General features: G+C 38.5%; 1 protein-coding gene across 2 annotated transcripts in view; it reads left to right on the plus strand.

Moving 5' to 3' along the window:
* Window positions 1–20,063, plus strand: part of OCA2 (OCA2 melanosomal transmembrane protein) — a 433,117-nt gene that overhangs the window by 343,495 nt on the left and 69,559 nt on the right. The window lies entirely within an intron of this gene.

A 20,063-nucleotide genomic window follows, 5' to 3' on the forward strand; every position in this document is an offset into this window, starting at 1 on the left:
ATTTGTGTATGTGTGTGGAGAAAGGGTGCTAATTCCATAACTGAATAAAGGTGTTCTTCAGTTCATTAATATTGTAATGGAATAAAGGGTTCTCAGTACCATTTGTCATTTAACAAATTAACTGTGTTTATAATAGAGAAGTTATCCAGAAAATGCTAAGATAATTGATTAAAAAGTTAAAAAAATCAAGTTAAAATGTTTTTTTTTTTTCATTTAAATATATGGTTATATTTTCCCTGGGTTGACTCATTGTTTTAACATTAGGTAAACATGGACTTAAATTAATTTTTATCTGATATATTTATTATTTTGGGGAAAAATAATTAACTGTTATTACTCTAGCAAATAAAATAATCACTATTATCAGTATATGACTAATTCAAATAAGTCTACAATCTGTCTTCCTTCCTCCTTCCTCCATTTCTGTTCTCCCTCTCTCCCTCCTCTCCTTCCTTCCTTTCTTTTTTTTATTAACACATAAGTAAAATGATGCTTGAGAACTAATACTAGCAGATATTAAGAACTATTATAAGCTCTAATAAAGAGAGTAGTGTGGTATTGATGCAACTTTAGAAAAAGTGGTTAAGTAGCATTAAGTGGAAAAGAAGGGAGATCCCAGAAATAAAGCCAAATTGATTATTATTCTCTGATTTATGACAAAGTTTATACAGTTTAGTAATGAAACAATTTTATTTACAATAGATGGTGCTCTGTCAATTGGGTATCTGTATGGAAGGAAAATGTACCTTGACATTTTGAAACCTGTCAAATGAAATGACATTTCATTTCAAATGAAACCATTTTCATTTTGATGAAACCTCACATCATACACAGAAATCATTTCCACATGGATTTCAGATCTAAACATGACAGGTAGGATGTAAATCTTTTAAAGGGAAACATTCGAATAGTTTTTAGTGAGCTTACAACAGGACAGCATTTAATTAACAGGACCTAAAAAGCACTAACCATAAACAAAAAAGAAGTGAAACTATATTGAAAACCTTTTGATCATCAAAAGTTACTATTAAAAGAGTGGAAAAGGTGACTTAAAAGTGGGAGGAAACATTTACATACAAGAAAGGATTCATATTAGGGCACCTGAATAGCTCAGTTGTTTAAGCCTCTGCCTTCAGCTCAGGTCATGATCCCAAGGTTCTGGGATCGAGCCTGGTGTCAGGGTCCCTGCTCACCTAGAAGCTTACTTCTCCCTCTCCTCCCTACTTGTGCTCTGTCTCACTATCTCTCTCTCAAATAAATAAAATATTTTTTAAAAGGAAGTATTCATATTAAGAATATATAAAGAGCTCCTGAAAATCAATAAGAATCCACACACATTGTGTCCAATAGCAAATGAGCAAAATATTTGACTGATATTTCACTGGAAGAGGATATCCAATAGCCATTAATCATATGAAATGATTCTGAAATTCATTAGTCTAAGGAAATTCAAATAAACACATAATGCCATATTTTCACAGACCTATATAAATTACTAAATTGAAAAAGACAAAAATTGCAAATGTTGGTGAGAATATTAAGCAACTGAAACTCATGTACACTCACTGCTAGTGGGAATGTAAATTGCTGCATTACTTTGGAAGCACATTGATAGTATCCACTAAAGCTGAACATTTGCATACCCTATGAACTCTCAGCCCCATTCCTAGGTATATTCCTAACAGAAACACAACTTTATTTCCACTTAAAAATATACTAGAATGGTAATACTAGCAGTACAAATTAGATACACAATATAGAACAATATGGAGGACTCTCAAAAACACATTGAGTAAAAGAAGTGCAACACAAAAGAGTATATATGATTTCAGTTACATTAAGTACAAATATAGAAAATTTAATTTGTGTTGTTAGAAAATAGAATACTCTTGGGGAGTGAGATAATTAGAAGTCATGGAGAACCTTTGGGTGCTAGTAATGTCATATTTTATGACTGCATGCTCAGTTTGTAATAATCCCTACATGTATACTTTTATGTTTATATTCTATCTACAGATCAACTGCCTGTTGGCTGGTCATCTATTTTTTTGTTTTGTTTTATTTCAAAAATTGTACTTATTTTTTTGATAGACCATGAGAGAGAACAAGCAGAGGGGAGAGGCAGAGGGAGAAGGGAGAAGCAGGCTCCCCACTGCAAAACATCTAACCAATATACCTCAAAAGGAACACTTACACTCACACATAGTAAACCACAATACAGTTCACACATGTACATGCACACATATATGCACACCCACATAGCCACACGTGTGTGCATACATGTGAATCACTTATGTGTGTATTTATAGCTGTATGCATTTGTATAAACATGTGCAGAGCTGTACACTGGCTCCCCACTGAACAGGAAGCCTGACTTGGGGCTTGATCCTAGAACCCGCGGGATCATGACCTTAGCCAAGGGCAGACGCTTAACTGACTGAGACATCGAGGTGCCATAGTTGACCTGTTTTTTAACTAAAGTTTTATTGGAAAAGAGATGCTTTTTCAGTGGTGTATTGTCTATGTCTACTTAAAGCTATAATTGAGAGTTGCCAGATCAACAGTACTTCAAAATATGCAAACCAGTTTTGTTAAGAATAGACAAGGAGATACTGAGCTGCAAATATGTGTGTGTCAGGTGTATGCATGTGTATACAAGCCTTTGTATATGTACATGTGAGTATGCATGTGTGTGTGTGTATAGTGTGCACGAGTATATATAGACATATGTGCATGTATGCATATGAGCTTATACATGTGAATTTTAAGTGTTCTTCTATGAGTATTTATGTGTGTGAGTCCAGGTATGCATGCAAGCCAGTGTACAGCTCTGCACATGTTTATACAAATGCATACAGCTATGAATACACACATATGTGACTCACATGTATGCACACACATGTGGCTATGTGGGTGTGCATATATGTATGCAAGTACATGTGTGAACTGTATTGTTTTGCAGGATAACACTCAATTTGGATTTGTTTGACATTATTCTCATGCTTAGACTGGGATTGTGGGGTTTGGAGAGAAAGACTGCAGCTTTAAAGTGTTATTTTCACCACATGCCAAGGGTACACATTATCTTTTTTTTTTTAAGATTTTATTTATTTATGTATTTGAAAGAGAGAGAGCACCAGTGGGAGGAGGGTCCGAGAGAGAAGCAGACTCCCTTCCTGGGGCTCGATCCCAAGACCTTGAGATCATGACTGATCTGAAGGCAGATGCTTAACCAGCTGAGCCCCCCAGTTGCCCCCAAGGGTACACATTATCAACATGACTTATAACTGTCACAACTGTAATTAACTTGATCCCTGGGTTGAAGCAGTGATTTTTCAGATTTTTCCACTGTGAAGTTCTTCCCCTAAATCCCATACTGTCCTCCTTAGAAAAAAGTTAGTGTATGCAGATCTCATTAATAGAGCATGGAGTATGCTCCAGAGTGATGTATCTACAGAACATATTTGGAATTCTTCTACATAGATTTGTTTATTCCTTTCCAATTATTTGCTTATTCACTTGTTTTATTTTATCAGCATAGACTCATGGATATTTATTTTTTACTTTGTAATGCAATACTACTTTATTTTTTATTCAAGTTATCCCACCTTTGGCCACTGGGAGCTCTTTCTGTTGGGTCCTGTGTCCCATTGACATAACCCAACATTGTGTTTCATTGTGTATGTTTTTGAGCTTTTCCTTATTTTCTAGCATTACAATATTTCACAGGCTCATCTTGTATATCCTGCTCCAGTCCTAGTATCAGTAGTTTCTTCAGTGATTCAATATTTTTTATTGGAGTTCAATCTGCCAACATATAGTAGTTTTTAAATTGGAGAATGGTATTAGAACATAAGATCTGTGCTCTTAGTTTGCTCATCAATACTGGGATGTCATTGATTTTAGATCTTCTCAGCAGATAGAACATGAAAATATATGTATGTATACTAACATATGTATACATACAGGTCTATAAATATTTCTAAAGCAACCATCTGTTTCTATATTAAGCTAAACAGGAGTTCACATTGATGTCTGCAGCTCTAACCTATTAACGTATAGATAAGTCTGGCCCCTCTCCCTTGCTTACCTGTAACCTCTCATTCCAACAGTGAGCCTTAACTCTCACCGTCTGCCATCCATCTACTTAGTTATCCAGTTCTAATACACATATATGGCAATATTAGACTTTGTAGCCTATATTCCCCAAGGGCAACAACTTTATCTAATAAAGTCCAGTCCTTTTTGTACAGTTCCTTATCCCCTTTAGTCTTATAAAACTACACTCATTCTCAGTTTAGATCAGCAACCCTTCACTCACCAGTGAGGCGGTTTCATACATTTATAATGCAGTTAGATTATTTTGTCATAGTCTAGGATTCCCTGATGTCCTAAATGTTTTTTGGAAATTTGTATATATTAAGGTTCAGTCTTTGTGCTGTTTCACCAATTTAAAAAATTCATGTGCTTCACATTTTTAGTTTATCCTTCTTTCTCCCATAGCCCAAGACTATGACTGATCTTTTTACTATCTCTATAAGTATGCCTTTTTAGGATGTCACATAAATGCAATCATATAGTTTATAGCCTTTTAAAGATGGGCTTTGGGTGCAGTACAAGTGGCTCAGGGGTTTAGCGCCACCTTCAGCCCAGGGGTGATCCTGGAGACCTGGGTTCGAGTCCCACGTTAGGCTCCCTGCATGGAGCCTGCTTCTCTCTCTGCCTGTATCTCTGCCTTTCTCTCTCTGTGTCTCTCATAAATAAATAAATAAAATCTTAAAAAAAAGATAGGCTTCCTTTTTTTTTTTCACTTAGCAGTATGCACTTAAGATTTGTGCATGTCTTTTCTTGGCTTGATAGCTCATTGGATAGCTTTTTATCACTGAATAGTATCTCACTGTATGGCTATCCCAGAGTTTGTTTATAGTTCACCTACTGAAAGGCATTTTATTGGCTTCCAATTACAGGAAATTATGAATAAATTATGAATAAAGCTGTTATAAATGTACAAGTTTATATTATGCAGCTCTTTATGTGGGCACGTGTTTTCCAATCAGTTGGGTATATACTTAAGAGCATGACTGCTGAGTTGTATCATGAGACTATGTTTAGCTTTGTAAAAACTTGCCAAACTGTCTTCCAAAGTGGTTGCACAATTTCGCAAGTGTTGATTTAAAAATATGCTTAACTTTTATCATTTATGTGTCAGGAATCTAAGTTTTGTCATCATCTGAGGTCAGGCATAAAGCATAAGTTGTTTAGATTAAATGCTGAGCTTTTAGAATTAGAAGCATGATTCAATAATTAGCATATCATTCTTGGCTATGAATCTTAGGTGTGTCATTAACAGTAACATTAATATTATAAATGGGAAATTTTGCTATTATTTTCCTAAGACCCTAATGTTAGGGAGAATGATCAATTTAAAGGGTCACAGTTTCATACATCAATTTTCATACATGGCCAGGAATGTTAATGTTAATATTATTATTTTAAATTTTTTTCATTAAATATTTAAAACCTTTCTGACATAAAGGGCCTAAATATGGAAAACTTTTAAAAATGTTCTTTTTCAACTGTGTTAATTAGCTTGGACTGCTATCACAAAATATCATAGGTCAGGTAGCCTAAACAACAGAAATTTGTTTTTCACACTTCTAGAGGCTGGGAAGTCCAAGACAAAGGTGCCAGCTGATTTAGTTCCTGGTGAGGACTCTCTTCTTGGTTTGTAGATAGATGGCCACCTATGTGCTGTGTCCTCACATGACAAAATGAGAAAGCTCTGGTATCTCTTCTTCTTTCAAGGAACCAGCCCTATTGGATTAGGGCCTCACACTTAAGACCTCATTTAACTTCACTGATCCTTATCTGGTAGTCTGGACCAACGACAAGTCTTATAAGACATGCAGAAATACAAATGACCAGTGGAGAGCCATCTCCCTACAGCTTCCTATCTTATCTTCAGCAGCCTTTCATTCAGTTTGCCCAGCTACACACTAATTCCCGACCTACCTTTCTAAAGCACCCTCTGTTTATGTCAGACTTAAACATCTGCTTACATCACTGCCATGTTCGGAAGTATCTAAGGTTCTCTGACATTTGTTAGTTTCTTTACAATGACAACTCTATTGTGGCATTCATCACATTTTGCTTTCTTTTACATGCCTTTTTATCCTATTAGATTGTAAACTTCTTGGGAGGAGAGACAATATTAAATATTAAAAAATATTTTAATACCTGACAATGTTTAGTAGGTGTTTCAATAAACATAGAATTTCAGTCTTCCTTAAGAAATTAAATGTATACCTTTTTGGGTTTAGAAATGTGACTTCTGAATCATGTTTTCTAATATGTCATTCTATTAGAAGGTAGATTACTAGGAACTATCAGAATTAAAATATAAATCATCTATACCTCTGTATACACATATGTATCTTACATGTAAAAGTTCAGTACCCTATTTGGAAAGATCCCTGAAGTTCACATATAGACCCTTCCTTCTTGAGGCTCACATCCTAGATGAGGATACAGGTCATACACACAAGCAAAGAAAGCTACAAGTATGGACAGGATAAAATAGGTTTGAAGTTAATAGTCAAGGGAGTGAGACACTAGGAATGGCAAGCCTGTTGGAATCTCTGTGGCCTGAACTTATAGGACTGACTTTGGGATAGTCTTAGAGGATGACTATGGTTACATACATGGTGAGATAAGGGAAAAACTTTCCAACTGAGGGCCTCACCTGAGGAGATACTGGGGGCAGAAGACTTGAATTCTGCTGGGTGTTGGATCTATCCTGTTGATCATTGCCAAGGAAACTTGGTGCAGACTACCTTTATAAAGATTGTGGTACAGCAATGAGCCTTGAAATACAGAGCTGTCTCCATCTGGAGCAAAAAGCAGGGATGTTCATCGTTGCCTATAATAGATTTGAGTTCCCTACACTCTTAACACCTCTTGTGACATGACTCCCTGCACATGCAGGTGCCATCTGACCCCTGTAAGTTGTCCTGTGGGCACTGAGACTGGAAACTGGCTGCAGACAGGCTAATGCTCAGGCTGCCATGAGTCCTTTGTGTCTAACCCCAGAGTTTTATGCCCGTGCCTTCTGCCAGCCTCCATGAAGAGTGGGTAGGCATTCTGTTCACTTTGATGTCACTCAAAGATCACCATCAAAAGATTTTGCGGAGGGCAGCCCAGGTGGCTCAGCAGTTTAGCGCTGCCTTCAGCCCAGGGCCTGATCCTGGAGACCAGGGATTCAGTCCCACATCAGGCTCACCACATGGTGCCTGCTTCTCCCTCTGTCTGTGTCTCTGCCTCTCTCTCTCTGTCTCTCATGAATAAGTAAATAAAATCTTAAAAAAAAGATTTTGCAGAGAAGCCTCCTCAAGTGGGAATTTTTTTTTTATTGGAGTTCAATTTGCCAACATATGGCATAACACCCAGTGCTTATCCCATCAAGTGCCCCCCTCAGTGCCCGTCACCCAGTCACCCCCACCCCTCGCCCACCTCCCCTTCCACCGCCCCTAGTTCGTTTCCCAGAGTTAGGAGTCTTTCATGTTCTGTCTCCTTTTCTGATATTTCCCACTCATTTTTTCTCCTTTCCCCTTTATTTCCTTTCACTATTTTTTATATTCCCTAAATGAATGAGACCATATAATGTTTGTCCTTCTCCGATTGACTTATTTCACTCAGCATAATACCCTCCAGGTCCCTCCACATCGATGCAAATGGTGGGTATTTGTTGTTTCTAATGACTGAGTAATATTCCATTGTATAAATAAACCACATCTTCTTTATCCATTCATCTTTCGATGGACACCGAGGCTCCTTCCACAGTTTGGCTATTGTGGACATTGCTGCTAGAAACATTGGGGTGCAGGTGTCCTGGTGTTTCACTGCATCTGTATCTTTGGGGTAAATCCCCAGCAATGCAATTGCTGGGTCTTAGGGCAGATCTATTTTTAACTCTTTGGGGGAACCTCCACACAGTTTTCCAGAGTGGCTGCACCATTTCACATTCTCAAGTGGGAAATTTGAGGAGAATTTATTACAGGAAATATTTACATGGGATAATTCAGTAAGCTGGAGGGCATCACCATCCTTGGGCTGGAAGGCACAGCGGAGGGATAAGTTATGAGAACTTGGAAGGAGGCAGAAAGCAGCTGGCCAATGAGTGCTCTTCCTTGACAAATTTCCCAGATAGCTAGGACCTTGCTCCCAGTATACATAGTATAAAAAATATGTATGTATATACACATATATACATAACTAAGCACATAGATGTGTTTTAACTTAACAATAAAACTTAAAGGACAATTCCCATCATAATTCATATTACTCTCCTGCTCTTCAGTGTTGTTTTGTATTCTATTATATAATGGATCCTTATACTTTACATGTTGTCTGTTGGTGAACATATTTTTCCAGGTTTTGCTAGCCTGTTGTAGATACCTTTGGGACATGTACATGTCTCTAGAATGGAATCTTACAAGTTGAATGCTTAGAGTAAAGGTTCTTGGTTATTAATAATTTGCTGGGTATTGCTGAATTGCCCTGTCAATAAGTTACACTAATTTACCTCATCCTACAAGTATGAGGGTGCTTGTTCTCTAAACCTTTACCAGTATTTTATACTTTCTTTTTATCTTTGCAAACTTAATGTATAAAAATGATATCTCATTGTATAATCCCTTAGTGTAAGCACTGCTTTGGGGGAATCTATTTCCTTTGTGTATATGTTGTCTGGGTACAGCCATCAATGCGGGTTTCCTGCAAACTGTGTCCACTGCTTCTCATGCATGCCAGGAAAGTTCAGCTGTTGGGTGAGACTCCTAACTACAGTGCTCAAAGGTTTCATGAGGCATTTGAATTAATTGAAAGAATTTCTCACCACCTTCCCCCCCTTCGGTTAGTTAAAATTATTTCCTCAAATATTTCAGGATTTTATTCTGTGCTATCTTACTTAGATTGCTGGCTGGAGATCAGGCTTCCCATCTTTCCTTGCCATATCAACAGCCAGAAGGCACAGCAAAAGCCCTGTTCCAGGGGGTGGAGCTTCCCTGGGCATATTGAACTTTTGTGATGGCCACAATCCTTTCCTCATTTATCTGTTAGGCAAAGCCACATTTTTGTTTTAATGTGAACACACCTGTACTTGGTATAATAAATAACACAGTGATCTTTTTAAAATTTTTAAAATTCAATTCAATTGAATACTTAAAAGTCTATGGTATATATTATTCTATATGTGGTTAGTAAAATGAATTTGGGTATTTCAATGGGCAGAAGGCTGTGGTGAATTTTGATGATTGAAGACTTTCATACAGGAATTCACCTGGTTGATGGTGGGTCTTCTCTCCAATATCTATCTCATGTTTAAGGCATCTACTTCATATACATGCAGTATCACTTAATAAAAATATTCAATATGTTGTAAAAATTACTTATGGAAATATGTATGGAATGACTCAATCCAACTTTGAGATCATTTTTATATAGTGATATGAAGTAAAGATGAACTGATCCTGTACCACTTTAATCATTGTCAAACCCTCTGGCCACAAGGTTGGTGCAGGGGCAAAGGGGATCACATCTGTGAGGCCTCCTACACCTGGCATGGGACTTGGCATTTGGTACCCTTTCTTATTTGGTCACCATGTCATATAGATGGCCAGGTATTATTAGTTTTATGGGTAACTGACATGATTTCTGTGACTTGATCATGATGACAAAGCTACATCATCCTATTGTTCAAGTGATGTGTGTGCTACCAACCTGAGACACACAGTTGTTATATTTCCCTATATAGAGAGAGATAGAGAAAAGATGAGCTTTCATCACAGTATTTCAACACTCTGAAACAGCATTAATCCATTTTCTTTTCTTGATTGACTTATAAGTTGGAAAAAATCAATAGATCTGAGATTCCTAAGCTTCAAAAGTTGATAACTTCTTGAATTAGAATAGTTCTACTGAAATGGGAAGCAATAGAAAAGAGTGAGGGGAAAGTCTTCATTGTCAGAGTGAATAAAACACTCCAGAACAGTGAGATTCAACATTATTCAAAATGGAAGTTATAAGAAATTGAAGAAATCTGGGAAATTGGAAGATAGGAAGAAAGGCCTACGTGGATAAGAGTTGGTTCATGTGAAGCAGAAAGAGGGCCAAGAGGAAGGAGCTGGGAGGTTGGGGATCCAGAAGATTGGAGCTAGTAAATGATGTGGAGGACACCTGGTTGTTCTCCCAAAGCTGACAATGAGAGCTAGATGGAGAGAAAAGAGCACTGAGGTGAAGAGGGTCCATTCAATCCAAGAGAGTGTCTGGAAGATACTGAGGCAGGAGCAGGACATCTGTTATCCTGGGACATGACAGATGCAAACCCAGTCTGGATTTGGAGTAACACTCCATTTGGATTCCTCATTTACTATTTCCCACCAATTCCACTTCCAGTTTCCTACTTGACTCCAGACCCAATGTTCTGAGGCCCATCCTCCCTGATACCCTGTTGCCCTGAATATACACCTCATCCTCTCCTTTTCCTTCATGCCTGTCCTCCCCTTTTTGGTCAATATGGTACATTTTCCTAAATATTTAGGCCAGCAGCTGAGTCATAGAATGTCAATGCTGTACTGAAATTTACAGATCATTCTCCAACCCTTACTCAAAACTATGCATCATTTCCCAATTTCACATGTCTCCCAGTTCCTAAGAATGCCCATTTTGGGTTTAGTTCTACAGTTGGACAATTCTTCTTCATAAGGAAGTGGATTATGCCTCCAGTGGTCTTCTCCCAGGCTTTCTACTCATGGATCCTAGTGCAATATTCTCAGCCTGAAGGGAAAGTGGTTTTAACTTCTTCCCAGGGCAGTGACTTGGTCATTGGCTACTATAACAAAGTACCTCAGACTGGGTGGTTTGTAAACAATAGACATTTTTTCCTCACAGTTTTGGAGGCTAAAAATCTGAGATCAGGGTTCCCACATGGTCAGGTTCTCTTCCAGGTCTCTTGACAATGGACTTCTCAATGTGTCCTTGCATGGTGGAAATAGAGAAAGAGAACACACTGGGGTCCTTTTTATAAGGGCAGTAATCCCATTCATGAAGCTTCTACCCTCATGACCCAATAACCTTCCAATGGCCTTACCTCCAAATACTTGCACATTGGGGGTTGTGACTTATGAATTTGGGGAGACACAAACATTTAGCCTATAGCAGATGGCCAATCCCCCCGGAGCTCTCCTTTCTCCACCTAAAATCCTTGGGTGATAGTACATTCTTGCCCATCCTTTCTGAGCCAGTGTGAGTTCTTCCATTTCCTCCATAAAGTGTGGGCTTGCCAGAGCAGGAAGGAAAGATTTCCTCCTTGTTTTATAGTCTATCCTTTATTTGTGAAGCCTGATACTGCATTAACCCCCATGTGGAGTGAGGAGAAAGGGATGTGTGCTAGGGCAAGGGACTGGGCAAGTATTTGAATTCCATTTCCTTTGCCTGCTATGTCAGCTGATACAGACAGATATGAAGCAATTACCTAAGTGAGTTCAGAAAACCAATTGCCAAGACACCTGATTGCCTCAGTGGTTGAGCATCTGCATTTGGCTCAGGTTGTGATCCTCAGGTCCTGGGATCATTACCTGCATCAGGCTCCCCTAAAGGAGTCTGCTGCTCCTTCTGCCTATGTCTCTGCCTCTCGCGGTGTCTCTCATGAATAAATAAGTAAAATCTTAAAAAACAAACAAACAATTGCCTTTGCTTTCTTATTACTAACATCACCAGGGGAAGCCCCTTCATCCCATCCCCATACAGCTCAAACTTCCCTTTATTGAGTATACAAGGTCTAAATCTGCTCTTTTTAGTGAAGGGGTACTAAGAAAACATGGATTGGATGCTCATATTCAAACAAGTGTCAGAGCTGTGGATTTATTGCTTGGCTTTTTTCACTCCCCTGAAGAAAATGGGGTTTAATAATAATCTTCTCTCATATAAGAAAAAAAGAAATCCTCAGGAAAGAAATCACTCAATCACTCGTGGCATCCAACTTACTAAAGTATTCTCTAGAGGAAAGTTCTTCAAATTCTTTAATCTGCTTACATAAACTGGGGTTAGGACATGATGCAGGGTTCTGCTTGTACAGGGAAGTATTTGCTGTCAATAGGAGGCTGGTCTGTGAGTTCCCTGAGGGCAGGGCTCTATTTTCTTATTCTTCACGGCATGTGTATTGACAGCATTTATCACTGCATGAAATCATGTGTGCATATATGTGCTTATGTGTGGATACTTGTCTTCATTTCCACGTAGTGACATGTGATATTGAGGAAAATAAGTCACAATGAGGTGCTTGAAAATGCCTGGTAGAGGTTAGGTTGGGGCTCCTTTTGAAGAGTGAGTCAGCAAAGACTCTGAGATGTCCCTTGTTCTGAGAGAAGTGAGGGTAAGTCAGCAGACATGTGGGGAGCAAGGACTGGGTAAAGGAATCCTTAGTGGAAAGGCCCTGCAGCATGGGGGTTGGGGGGCAGCTTAGGCCAGACATAGCCTTACAGAACCTGTCAGAAACCTGGATGCTGTTTCTGTATTACAGGAAGCCATCAGAAGGATTTGGGCAAGGTGTGATATGATCAGATTCACATTTGCTGGTATCTTTCTGGCTGCTCCATATATGGACAGAGTGGTAACCAGAGCCAGTTAGGGTGATTCCAGTTGTCCTGACTGGGAATGCTGGTGTTTGGACTGGGGATGCATGGGCTGGGCATGACCTGGGGCATATGTCCCTGATAGGGCTGAGGGGATTTGCTGATGTATCAGATGTGGGGTTTGAGGACTGGAAAGGAATCAGGGATGATTTCCAGGTCTGGTCTGGACCATTCTGGATGAGGGCAGGAATACAGACTGAAGCACAAATGTGAAGAGGCTGGTGAAACAGCCAGTCAGGCTTGGTGACACATACCTTGTTTGCTACCTGCCAGATTTTATTAAGGCAGCCAGAAGTCTTCTCCAAAGTCTGGGCCACCACTCTATTGAAAAATTTTTTGTTTTTGTTTTGTTTTTGTTTTTGTTTTGTTTTGTTGTTTGTAGCAAACACCCTGTTTCCTATGGGACAGCCTTTTTACTTATTTATTTTTTGTGGGGGAAGAGAGGAGGATTTTATTTTATATATTTTTATGTTTTTTAAATGTATTTAATTGTGGTTTTGATTTGTATTTCCCTGATGGCAAGTGATGTAGAGCATTTCCTCATGTGCTTGTTGGCCATGTCTATGTCTTCCTCTGTGAGATTTCTGTTCATGTCTTTTGCCCATTTCAGGATTGGATTGTTTGTTTCTTTGGTGTTGAGTTTAATAAGTTCTTTATAGATCTTGGAAACTAGCCCTTTATCTGATACGTCATTTGCAAATATCTTCTCCCATTCTGCACGTTGTCTTTTAGTTTTGTTGATGTTTTCTTTTGCTGTGCAGAAGATTTTTACCTTGATAAAGTCCCAATAGTTTATTTTTGCTTTAGTTTCCCTTGCCTTCATAGATGTATCTTGCAAGAAGTTGCTGTGGCTAAGTTCAGAAAGAGTGGTGCCTGTGATACCACCTCACACCAGTGAGAATGGAAAAATTAACAAGACAGAAAACAACACATGTTGGAGAGGATGTGGAGAAAGGGGAACCCTCTTGCACTGTTAGTGGGAATGTGAACTGCTGCAGCCACTCAGGAAAACTGTGTGGAAGAGTTAAAAATATAACTACCCTACGACCCAGCAATCACACTGCTGGGGATTTACCAAAAATACAGATGCAGTAAAACACTGAGACACCTGCACCTCAATGTTTATAGCAGCAATGTCCACAATAGCCAGACTGTGGAAGGAGCCTCAGCGTCCATCGAAAGGTGAATGGATAAAGAGGATGTGGTGTATGTATACAATGGAATATTACTCAGCCATTAGAAATGACAAATACCTACCATTTGCTTAAATGTAAGTGAAATTGGAGGGTATTATGCTGAGTGAAGTAAGTCAATTGGAGAAGGACAAACATTATATGGTCTCATTGATTCAGGGAATATAAAAAAATAGTGAAAGAGATTATAGGGGAAAGGAGAGAAAATGAGTGGGAAATATCAGTGAGGGTGACAGAACATGAGAGACTCTGAGAAATGAATAAGGGGTGGTGGAAGGGGAGGTGGGCGGGGTGATGGGGTGACTGGGTGATGGGCACAGAGGTGGGCACTTGACGGGATGAGCACTGGGTGTTATGCTATATGTTGGCAAATCGAACTCCAATTAAAAAATATACAAAAATAAAATAAAGGCTCACTGGTGGATTCTAAAAAAATAAAAATAAAAACATAAAAATGTATTTAAATTCAATTTAATTAACATATAATGTATTATTAGTTTCAGGGGTACAATTTAGTGATTCATCAGTTACATATGATGCTCAGTGCTCATTACATCAAGTGCCTTCCTTTTTTTAATTAATTAATTAATTAATTTTTTAATGAATTTATTTTCATTGGTGTTCAATTTACCAACATATAGAATAACACCCAGTGCTCATCCCGTCAAGTGCCCCCCTCAGTGCCCGTCACCCATTCACCACCACCCCCCGCCCTCCTCCCCTTCCACCACCCCTAGTTAGTTTCCCAGAGTTAGGAGTCTTTATGTTCTGTCTCCCTTTCTGATATTTCCCACACATTTCTTCTCCCTTCCCTTCTATTCCCTTTCACTATTATTTATATTCCCCAAATGAATGAGAACATACACTGTCCTTCTCCGATTGACGTACTTCACTCAGCATAATACCTTCCAGTTCCATCCACGTTGAAGCAAATGGTGGGTATTTGTCATTTCTAATGGTTGAGTAATATTCCATTGTATACATAAACCACATCTTCTTTATCCATTCATCTTTCGATGGACACTGAGGCTCCTTCCACAGTTTGGCTATTGTGGACATTGATGCTAGAAACATCGGGGTGCAGGTGTCCCGGCATTTCATTGCATCTGAATCTTTGGGGTAAATCCCCAACAATGCAATTACTGGGTCGTAGGGCAGGTCTATTTTTAACTCTTTGAGGAACCTCCACACATTTTCCAGAGTGGCTGCACCAGTTCACATTCCCACCAACAGTGTAAGAGGGTTCCCTTTTCTCCCCATCCTCTCCAACATTTGTGGTTTCCTGCCTTGTTAATTTTTCCCATTCTCACTGGTGTGAGGTGGTATCTCATCGTGGTTTTGATTTGTTATTTCCCTGATGGCAAGTGATGCAGAGCATTTTCTCATGTGCATGTTGGCCATGTCTATGTCTTCCTCTGTGAGATTTCTGTTCATGTCTTTTGCCCATTTCAGGATTGGATTGTTTGTTTCTTTGGTGTTGAGTTTAATAAGTTCTTTATAGATCTTGGAAACTAGCCCTTTATCTGATACGTCATTTGCAAATATCTTCTCCCATTCTGTAGGTTGTCTTTGAGTTTTGTTGACTGTATCCTTTGCTGTGCAAAAGCTTCTTATCTTGATGAAGTCCCAATAGTTCATTTTTGCTTTTGTTTCTTTTGCCTTCGTGGATGTATCTTGCAAGAAGTTACTGTGGCTGAGTTCAAAAAGGGTGTTGCCTGTGTTCTTCTCTAGGATTTTGATGGAATCTTGTCTCACATTTAGATCCTTCATCCATTTTGAGTTTATCTTTGTGTATGGTGAATGAGGGTGGTCTAGTTTCATTCTTCTGCACGTGTCCAATTTTCCCAGCACCATTTATTGAAGAGACTGTCTTTCTTCCAATGGATAGTCTTTCCTCCTTTATCGAATATGCTGGGAGCCTTTCCCCTAAGATCAGGAACAAGACAGGGATGTCCACTCTCACCACTGCTGTTCAACATAGTACTGGAAGTCCTAGCCTCAGCAATCAGGCAACAAAAAGACATCAAAGGCATTCAAATTGGCCTAGAAGAAGTAAAACTCTCCCTCTTCGCCGATGACATGATACTCTACATAGAAAACCCAAAAGCCTCCACCCCAAGATTGCTAGAACTCATACAGCAATTTGGTAGTGTGGCAGGATACAAAATCAATGCCCAGAAATCAATGGCATTTCTATACACTAACAATGAGACTGAAGAAAGAGAAATTAAGGAGTCAATCCCATTTACAATTGCACCCAAAAGCATAGGATACCTAGGAATAAACCTAACCAAAGATGTAAAGGATCTATACCCTCAAAACTATAGAACACTTCTGAAAGAAATTGAGGAAGACACAAAGAGATGGAAAAATATTCCATGCTCATGGATTGGCAGAATTAATATTGTGAAAATGTCAATGTTACCCAGGGCAATTTACACGTTTAATGCAATCTCTATCAAAATACCATGGACTTTCTTCAGAGAGTTAGAACAAATTATTTTAAGATTTGTGTGGAACCAGAAAAGACCCCGAATAGCCAGGGGAATTTTAAAAAAGAAAACCATAGCTGGGGGCATCACAATGCCAGATTTCAGGTTGTACTACAAAGCTGTGGTCATCAAGACAGTGTGGTACTGGCACAAAAACAGACACAGAGATCAATGGAACAGAATAGAGAACCCAGAAGTGGATCAAGTGCCTTCCTTAATGCCCATCACCTAATTACCTCATCTCCCCACACCCACTTCCCCTCCAGCAACCCCTTATTTTGTTTCCTGTAATTAAGAGTCTCTCATAGTTTGCCTCCCTCTCTTTTTGTATCTTTTTTTGTACTTCCCTTCCCCTGTCTTGTTTCTTAAATTCTACAAATGAGTGAAATCATATGGTGTTTGTCTTTCTGTGACGACTTATCTCACTTAGCATGATACCCTCTATCTAGTTCCATCCACATGATTGTATGGCAAGATTTCATTCTTTTTGATGGCTGAGTAAAATTCCATTATCTATATGTATGTGTACACACACTACTGCATTGGTTCTGCCTTTGAGTTATCCGGAACACTCATCCACTTCTCCTATCTCTTCCTTACAGCTGTGCCCAAAGCTCCTCTATTTTTACCCTACTTGTGGAAGTAATTGCTAGTCTACTCTTGCCTCCTTGTCCTCATTATATACACAATATTTTCAAAATGGCAATTTAAAAAATAGCTTTGCATTGTATTAAGTATCATGCCTTGCATGAACATGACTACTCCTCATGTATCTGTGCCCTGGTGCTGGTACTTCCTACGCAGAGCTCCTACCCTCACCGTATTTAGGCACCTCAGCCCAGGCCAGCCATCCCCACTCTCACACATCTCCTAACATCTCTCAATCCTGACCATGTTCCCAAGGCAGTGCTTCCAGACAGATGCTTCTTCATGACATCGATGACAGGTGCAATTAAATAACTGTACAGAGAGTTGTTAAATGTCTGTGTGTCTTGCTAGAATGCAAATTCAGTGAGATTTTGGGTCATGATCATGGTCAAAGGAGAACTTAACATAGGGCTTTGTATATCCTGGATGCTAAGTAAATATCGCTGGAAGGAAGGAAGGAAGGAAGGAAGGAAGGAAGGAAGGAAGGAAGGAAGGAAGGGACTCTTTTAAGGAAATAGCCTAGTTCTAACAATGATGTTTGGGATATTAGGTTCTAGGACACTAATGATTCCAAGGGTACTGGTGATTTGTTGTTGTCTTTCTTTGCCAAGGGAAGGACAGCCTTGGGCCCCTCCCCTTTCTGGTCTTCTCTCTGGGATTTTCTCAGGCATTTTCCCATATTTCCTGGGTTTCAGTTCACTCACCCAAGAAAGAAGAGGTTGAACCAGATGGTTTCTGAAGTTCTTTGTGGTGCTAGCATTTTATGATTCTATTTTTGTCAAAGCCCCTCAGGAAATAAAACTGCAGTGTAATAATGAAAATAAAAAAGAACATTCTATTTGAAAGTGCTGTAGGCAATTCCTTTTTTTATATTCCTAAGAAATGGTTCTATTTCCATCCACATGAAATTGGGCCATTCTGGCTCTCTACTTCACAAAGTCAAACTGGGTGACTTTTCTCCTTTAAGTTTCAGGAACACAATTTAGTAAGTACAAGGAATCTGATATTTTTAATATGGTTGATTTTTCATTCCTTATGTGCAAATGTTGCTTAAGTGTGGCTTGGGTTAAAATTCAGAATCAATGAGCAAAATTGTAATGTTCAGTTTTCCAGACTTGATAGTAGATGAAGAAGGAGCATAGGAGTTTACCATTCTTCTAACAATTTCTGGGTGAAGATTGTATCTGAATTTGTTGTTGAATTCTTTAAGGAAAACTTATTAATTGCTACAGTTTTGAACATTTTGCTATATTCTGCCATAGTCTATTTTTACTTTTTAAAAATAGCTTTATTGAAATGTAATTGATATACAATAAACTACAAATGTTTACACTATAAAATTTAAGTTCTAACATATTTACATCTGTGAAACTTCCCCAGTAGTTATGGTTAATACACTATCATATTTCCCCCAGACATTTCCTGCCCCTCGTCCCCCATACTCAAAGAACTGCTAATGGGTCATGATCATGGTCAAAGGAGAACTTAATATAAGGCTTTGTATATCCTGGATGCTAAGTAAATATGGCTGGAAGGAAGGAAGGAAGGAAGGAAGGAAGGAAGGCAGGAAGAAAGGAAGGCAGGAAGAAAGGAAGGAAGGAAGTGACTCTTTTAAGGAAATAGCCTAGTTCTAGCAATGATGTTTGGAATGTTAGGTTCTAGGACACTAATGATTCCAAGGGTACTGGTGATTTGTTGTCTTTCAATAACAAAGTTTACTTTGCACTTTCTAGTTTTGTGTAAAAGGAATTATACAGCATGTATTATTCATTTGCCTTGTTTCTTACACTAAACAAAATTGAGATTCATATATGTTGTCATGTGGATCATTGATTCTTCCCTTTAATTGATGAGTAGTATTACAGTCTAAGGATTTTTCACAGCTTATTATTCTTTTGAAAATTGTTATTATTTCCTGTATTTGGCTATTACAAAAAGTTGCTAAGAATATTCAGGTACAAGTTTTTGTATGGACTTACCTGTTCTTTGAATAAATACCTAAGAGTGAAATGATTGGATCATACCGTAGGTGTGTGTTTACATTTTTAAGTAATCACCAATCTGTTTCTCAAAATGGCTACATCATTTTACGTTCCCACCAGCAGTGTATAAGAATTCCCATTTCTTTTCATACCATACCATACATGTGTTATTGCCTGTTTTACTTATTACAGCCATTGAATGGGTATAAAATGCAATTTGTGTGGTTTTTTTTTAGTTGTAGTAAAATACACTTAGCATAAAATTTACCAGCTTAACCATTTTTAAATGTATAGCTCAGTGACATTAAGTACATTCACATTGTTGTGCAACTATCACTGTCATCTATCTTCTGTGCTCTTCTCATTTTGCAAAACTGAAATGGTACCCATTAAAAACCAGCTCACTATTCCCCTCCCTCAACCTCAGGAATTTCTATCTCTATTAATTTGACCACTCTAGCTACCTCAATAAAGTGGAATCATACAACATTTGTCATTTTGTGGTTATCATTTCATGATGTGAATATATAATGTCCTCAATATTTTTTAAAAAGGTTTTATTTATGTATTCATGAGAGACCCAGAGAGAGAAGCAGAAACATTGGCAGAAGGAGCAGCAGGCTCCTCATGGGGGAGCCTGATGTGGGACTCAGTCCTGGGACTCCAGGATCATGCCCTGAGCTGAAGAAAGATGCTCAACCACTGAGACACCCAGGTGTCCCAATGTCCTCAAGATTTATAGCATTGTTATAGCATGTTTCAGAATTTCCTTATTTTTTAAGGTTGAATGATATTCCATTGTATTTATATGTCACATTTTGAATGATATTCCATTGTATTTATATATCACATATCACTCATCCATCAGTGGATCCTTGGGTGTCTCCACCTTTTGGGGAGTTATTATTGAATACAGGTATTGTTATTTCTCCATCTTTGTTGTTCTTTTGTTAGCATTGTTTGGGTTATTCTAGGTTATTTGCATTTCCATGTGAATTATAAAATCCGTTTGTCAACTTCTACAAAAAAACTCTGGGACTCCAGGATCGCGCCCTAGGT

The sequence above is a fragment of the Canis lupus genome, chromosome 3 (genome assembly GCF_011100685.1).
Source record: "Canis lupus familiaris isolate Mischka breed German Shepherd chromosome 3, alternate assembly UU_Cfam_GSD_1.0, whole genome shotgun sequence".
Classification (NCBI taxonomy): Eukaryota; Metazoa; Chordata; class Mammalia; order Carnivora; family Canidae; genus Canis; species Canis lupus.